Genomic DNA, 6591 nt, shown 5'->3' on the forward strand with positions numbered 1-6591 from the left:
ACTCCCCTTCTATTTCAGTCGGTATACAGAGTGGACACAGATGTGGAGGGACGTGATTAAAGAGCAGTCAGCACACACACACACACACACACACACACACACACTCATGTAGACCTCCTGCCTGTCTATTTCTCATTCATTTGAACTATCAATTAAATCTCAGAGGTCTGTTCAATTGCAAATTTAATATTAGATCTGTAAAACATGGCTTTGTCGTGTTAAAATCCTTTTAATTAATTAATTGGTGCTTCAAGGACATGTCTGGGTAATATATTGCCAAATCTAAATAAACATAAAAATATAAAATTTATAGCAATTTAGGGAAGTGGTTGCAGAGAAGCTCAGTATAAATAAGCAATAAATAAACAAAATGCATTTAATATTCTATATGTATGCATAATAGTATTGGTAATGCTGAATATAGAGAGAGAGCAATGCTAATGTATTTAAAGAAAGTCACATGCAAAATAGGTTTGTATATGCAAACTAAATAATAATAAATAAATTATATATATATATATATATATATATATATATATATATATATATATATATATATATATATAAATATATATATATATATGCATGTATATCACAGAATTGCCTGAACGAAACCCTGATGTTAGGCCTCTGTGATTTATTGCATGTCTCACTTCAGCTGACCTTGCACCTGCACAAGTTGCTCTTTTGGTTCACATGGCCTTCAACATGTTCTTTTGATAAAAAAAGACACTGAATAATTACTTTGTGATTCAATTAAAATATGTTTAGACTTCGACTAGTTGCCATTTTTCCAGGGAGAGAAAGAGAGGAACACCTGCAATAAGATCTAAAAACTGTACAAAAGTGTAAACTAAGAGTGAGATATTCAGATCTTCTGCAGGAATCTCCGCTTTGTTGTCTCCAACAAAAGTCAAATTTTGGCATCTGGAACTCCACAACTTGAGTGTTTCTAGATGTATTGTAACACAACATGCATGTTAATATGTCCAAATCCAAAAACGAATGATTTGCTGCGGTTAAGTAGTCATTTTGCAGTATATAAGCATTAATTTAGACACTTTTATCTGAGGCTATTTCCAGTGCACTTATTACAGGGACAGTCTCCTGCAACACCCCCAGGTTAGTTGCTTTGCTGCATGGAGGACAGCAGTGATAACCTCTTTAGGGAAGCTAGTGTATTGTTCTCACAAATTTTCTTGGATTGAGTCAGTTTCTGCTGTCTGCTTTTCTTCATTAGAGTTTTAGTAGGATTCTTCTGCATCCAGGAGGAAGCAGGAGGGGTTTTAGCTGCCGTGGCTTGAGCACAACCACATTAGGGAGGATCACACACATAAACACCCACAGACTGAAATTAGCCCTTCAGCAGACGTCTATATGCAGCAGATCTGAGAGAACTGAGGGATAATCTCGCCCTTCCGCATGGTTTGAGGCTCTATAATGATGCTCGTAGTTTCTGGGTGGCTTTCAGCTCCCACCCAGTTTTAATAACACGTAAGACATCAGACTTGGTATATTTGTTATCAGTTAGTACAGATCAAGGACTACTACACCAGCTCTCTGCTACTTAAAGTTTGCAGACCACTAAATAGGTATCTTATATTTTAAAAATATCATATCAGGTAATAACATAGTACTGAAATATTTTATGTTCATTCACATACCTAATAATAAAATATGCATTTTACATCCAAGTCACGAAAAGTTCAGAGCTCTTTATTCTCTAAAAAAGTTAGCCAATCATATTTTTTTTCTTTGACATGAGTCAGAGACCAATACCATATGATATTATAAATACAATGTAAATAGCATGGTACTCAAGGAACCATAGTGTAATAATGTCTCACAGCATTTTGTAAACCTCAGCAGATGGCGCTATAGCGTAATTTACAGCACATCTCCTCACATTCAACAAATCACCGCTGTTTTTGTGAAAACTTATTTTACAAATCTATTTTTTTAATTACCTGTTTAAAAATAACTGTTATATAATATATTATGTAATTAATCCCTAATAAGTTGTACTTTTTTAGCCCACGGTTTGCCAACAAAACATGGGAACGAATAAAAGGGTTATTGTAGTTTGGTTAACTGTTTAAATGAAACTTAAACATTTCTCATTTTTGAATAGTTTAACTTGAACTGCTATAATAAATAAATCGAAATAAACTAAAGCGAATAAATAAAAATTAATAATCACCACATATAAAAAATATATGATTAAAACATTATTTTTAAAACGTAATATTAATATTATTAAAACTTTAAAATGAGAACAGAAACTATAATAATCAAATCTAATTCAAAACGTTAACATAAGCTATATTAGCAAACACTGAAATAAAAATGTCAAGAAACACTCATTAATTACACAGACAGGAGTTTTCCCAAGCAAGAGTCATTCATCAGCTGCTGAGTTACATGACTGCTGCTTGATAACGTGTCAACACTCTGACGTCACAGATCGGCATGTGCTTGAGTGATACCTAGACGCACGTCAACGTCGCCGCCATATTGGAGCGGGCAACTCTCATAACTCTCACATCAGGAAAGAAGAAAACATACCAGACTCATCGACAGATTAGACACCTACAAACCGTCACACGATAATAAAAACAGATCTTGGGGTGTTATCTTTCACGGGTAAGACTCAGCTGTTCTTTCTCGATGTTTTTTGTCATTTTTAACATTATGTTGACAGCCAGTGTCAGACTATTAATAAATAGCTAGCGATATCGCTGACGTAGTTAGCAGTGAAAGCTGAGACTTCATAAGAATTCAAAGTTTAAATGAATTCTTATTACGTTTTAACTTATATTGCCTTTTATATAATAAACTAAATGGTGTTATGAGCACAATATACAGAGTGAGCCCTTTGACTGTCTAGATTAATGATGGAGCTAAATCTTCTCTCTTTAATTTCACTACCGTTACTTATTTACAAAGATGAAGTGGTAACACTTTAGAATACTAGTCCTTTAGTTAATGTTAGTTAATTCATTAACGAACATGAACAAACAATGAACAATACATTTATTACTGTATTTATTCATATTTGTTCATGTTAATGAAAATACAGTTTTTCATTGTTAGCACAACTTTTGATTTAAATAATGCATTAGTAAATGTTGAAATGAACATCAAATAAGATTAATAACTGCTGTAGAAGGATTGTTCTTGCTTAGATCATTTTTACTAAAGTAGTTTACTAATATTAACTAATGGACCGTTATTCAAAAGTGTTACCGATTAAGTTCATCATCACTTGATTATAAGAACTTCATTGCTTTTCATAAAACTGTGAACTTATTCTATGTATTCTTTTTTCTTCCCTTTTAGCCATTTGCAAACAGGACAAGGACAGCCTTAAGGAAAGCTCAGGAAACCTGTTCTCAGAGACGAGACTATACCTCCCTAGACTAGTGTTGTGTTTGTACTAAACCCAGAGCAGCCCTGAATGAATTGACAGAATGACCCAGCTCATATTCTAAAGCGATTAATTGTTTGAAAGCATTAATTTATACCAGAAAACAAGACAGAAATACTAAGGAAGAAAATCTCTGTTTTGATTCTGATTCATTCAGACATTTCTAATAGCTCGTTCCGAAGCTCTGATCAAATGATTCGCGAAACGCACTTCGGAGTCCCGATCTGAATCAAATGTATTGTGAACTCCGAAGCCCCGATCAAATGATTCGCGAGCAGGTTAGTGAGGCAGTGTTTTTATACTTTTACCATCACCCTTTTATACTCCTCTCTTTCTGGCTTAAGTCACACAGAATTAAAAAAGACATTTAAAGTTATCAATAAAATCCACAACAATGTAGGAAATACGAGCAGTTGAACAAACATCTGTTGTACAAGCAGAATTCAAATTATTTTATAATGGTTTGTAGGTTATTTAACTTTGAATTGATGTTCTAAGTAGCTGGTATATTATTGCATAAATGTGATAGTAACTTTCCAAATTAATCAGTTGTTTTTTATTAAAGTGTTATGTTTAACACAAAATAATACATGTATTGTTGTTTGCTTTATGTTAATTAAGTGCTCTTGCTGAGGCATGGGAAAAATAAAGGAGCTGGAAAAAACACCTGCTAGTGACATCAGCATCATCTACACACATGCTAGTGACATCAGCATCATCTACACACCTGCTAGTGACATCAGCATCATCTACACACCTGCTAGTGACATCATGCTCCTCCTCACCTTCTAGTGGCATCAGCATCATCTACACACATGCTAGTGACATCATGCTCCTCCTCACCTTCTAGTGGCATCAGCATCATCTACACACCTGCTAGTGACATCAGCATCATCTACACACCTGCTAGTGACATCAGCATCATCTACACACCTGCTAGTGACATCAGCATCATCTACTCACTTGCTAGTGACGTCATGCTCCTCCTCACCTACTAGTGACACCATGCTTCTCTTCACCTGTTAGTAACTTGTCTGCTTTGTGATAAGCAAATTTTGCTATCTTCCAGTAAGTTTAAGCTTTTGTTACCTTCTTAGCCAGGGTTTTAACAGACATTATAAATATAATCTTTCATATACTTCTCAGTGTGCTTTTTTTGCTGAATTTAATGCTTAGATTTTAGGGGGGAAATTTAAGTCAGGAATTTTTTATATAAATCTAACTCTCTACTTTTACTTATGGTCTGCAATATCGTTTCAGATTCTGAACACATCAGAAATCACCAACCTCTCCTGACATATCTTTCCAGTTTGGGGTAGGTATGTTGCAACAATATAACATAAATAACTATAAAATATAATTAATTGAAACATGACTTATTGGGGTAACTGTTTTTTCATGTAATAGAACACTATAGAACTACATTCACTATAGAACAGGAACATCATTTGTTGGTCAATTTTTCATGCCTATTTTCTTCCTAGAAAAAAATTAATGTATATGCCAAAGTAGAATTCAACAACTTTAGCTGTGATCTCTGTGATCAGCTCATCATCTCTCCATACCCTCTCCACATGGAAGTCACCTCTTGTACTTGTCACAAGATCACACCAGGTTAACCAAGCCAGTAACAGTCAGCTGACCGTGGAATGCCAATTGTGTGTTTCTTTCTCAGTTTTGCATGGTCCCCGATGAACTCAACGTGGGATGCCTTTCCGATTTCTTTCACATCAGGGCACTTAACCTCTACCAGGCCACAGAGATGTTCTTCATTTGGGTCCACCACTTTGCCATCTGCACCAAGGTGTGGAGCATCAGGGTGGATGATGAGACCAGATGGAAGAACGTTAACGTCAAAGGTCTCCTCATAGCGGTGAAGAACCTCTGGCTCAAGTTTTAATCCTCTACACATCGCTTTCTAGAGACCCCGACAGATGTTTACACATACTGTTTAATGCAAGATATAAATGCAGTTAACCTGCAATTACAAATGCATAATGTTTTGATGTCTTAATCCCAAAATGTTGAATACTGATATTTGCATTGATAAAAGAACGTGCTTTAAGAGGTGAAATTAAAAAAACCAATATCTAGACAATCATGAATTTTAACATCACTTCCTTTAATGTTTTTACTATACAGCTGATATGGAATTTGTTTAAATGTTACATTTTTGAAAAAAAAGTTACATGTTTATATGAAATGCTTATACAAAATAAATATGTAGTTAACTTTAAAGTATATCTACATTTCTTGCTTTCATACATGGTCATATAAAAATTTGCCGAACTTAAGTGGTAGATTTCTGCCATTTACTGGAAAACATTTAAAATTACAATTTTAACAAAAGCACTATGTGAGCATTCTGAGTGATTTTATTACACTAATATACAATCAGACACCCCAATTTCTGTTTTGGTAAAGTCATTAAGTGTCATGTCATTTAGATGAATTAGAATTAATTTAGGGTCCTGAAAGACCCTGAACACTGCACACAGGTTAAGATGACCATTGCTACATAAATAAATAAAAATTGAAACTCATCCTAATTTGTTTGAGTTTTCCCTTACTAAATTATACAGTTACTGATGGACTGTGGGATTACTAACAGGCTATTAACAAAAAATTGTCTCTAAACCTCTTTTCTCTTTATTAAAACTTGATATAGAAGCCTACATGATAGAATCAAATGCTTTGCAAATCCACTCGAAAGACCTGATTTCAAATGAGTCGCGAAACGCGATTTAGAGTCCAGATCTGAATCAAATGTTTTGCGGACTCGCTCTGAAGCCTCGATCAAATGATTCACGAAACGAGCTTCGGAGTCCCGATCTGAATCAAATGTTTTGCAAACTCCGAAGCCCCGATCAAATGAATCGCGAAACGCACTTCGGAGTCCCGATCTGAATCAAATGTTTTGTGAACTCACTCCGAAGATCGGATCATATGATTTGCGAAACGCGCTTCGGAGTCCCGATTTGAATCAAATGTTTTGTGAACTCGCTCCAAAGCCCAGATCAAATGATTCGCAAAACGCGATTCGGAGTCCAGATCTGAATCATTTGTTTTGCGAACTCGCACCGAAGCCCCGATTAAATGATTCACGAAACGCATTTCGGAGTCTCGATCTGAATCAAAAGTTTTGTGAATTCGCTCCGAAGCCT

The 6591-nt window shown here is 35.0% G+C and overlaps 2 long non-coding RNA genes across 2 annotated transcripts; both read left to right on the forward strand.

Moving 5' to 3' along the window:
- The first annotated feature begins 2586 nt into the window (after positions 1-2586).
- On the forward strand, positions 2587-4086 carry LOC113043750 (uncharacterized). The gene is made up of 3 exons (XR_003275781.1): positions 2587-2643; positions 3340-3705; positions 4049-4086. It is a non-coding gene; the product is annotated as an uncharacterized LOC113043750 (long non-coding RNA).
- Positions 4087-4328: 242 nt separating this feature from the next.
- On the forward strand, positions 4329-5319 carry LOC113043748 (uncharacterized). The gene is made up of 3 exons (XR_003275778.1): positions 4329-4495; positions 4688-4742; positions 5103-5319. It is a non-coding gene; the product is annotated as an uncharacterized LOC113043748 (long non-coding RNA).
- Positions 5320-6591: the final 1272 nt, after the last annotated feature.

The sequence above is a fragment of the Carassius auratus genome, chromosome 25 (genome assembly GCF_003368295.1).
Source record: "Carassius auratus strain Wakin chromosome 25, ASM336829v1, whole genome shotgun sequence".
NCBI classification, from domain to species: Eukaryota; Metazoa; Chordata; class Actinopteri; order Cypriniformes; family Cyprinidae; genus Carassius; species Carassius auratus.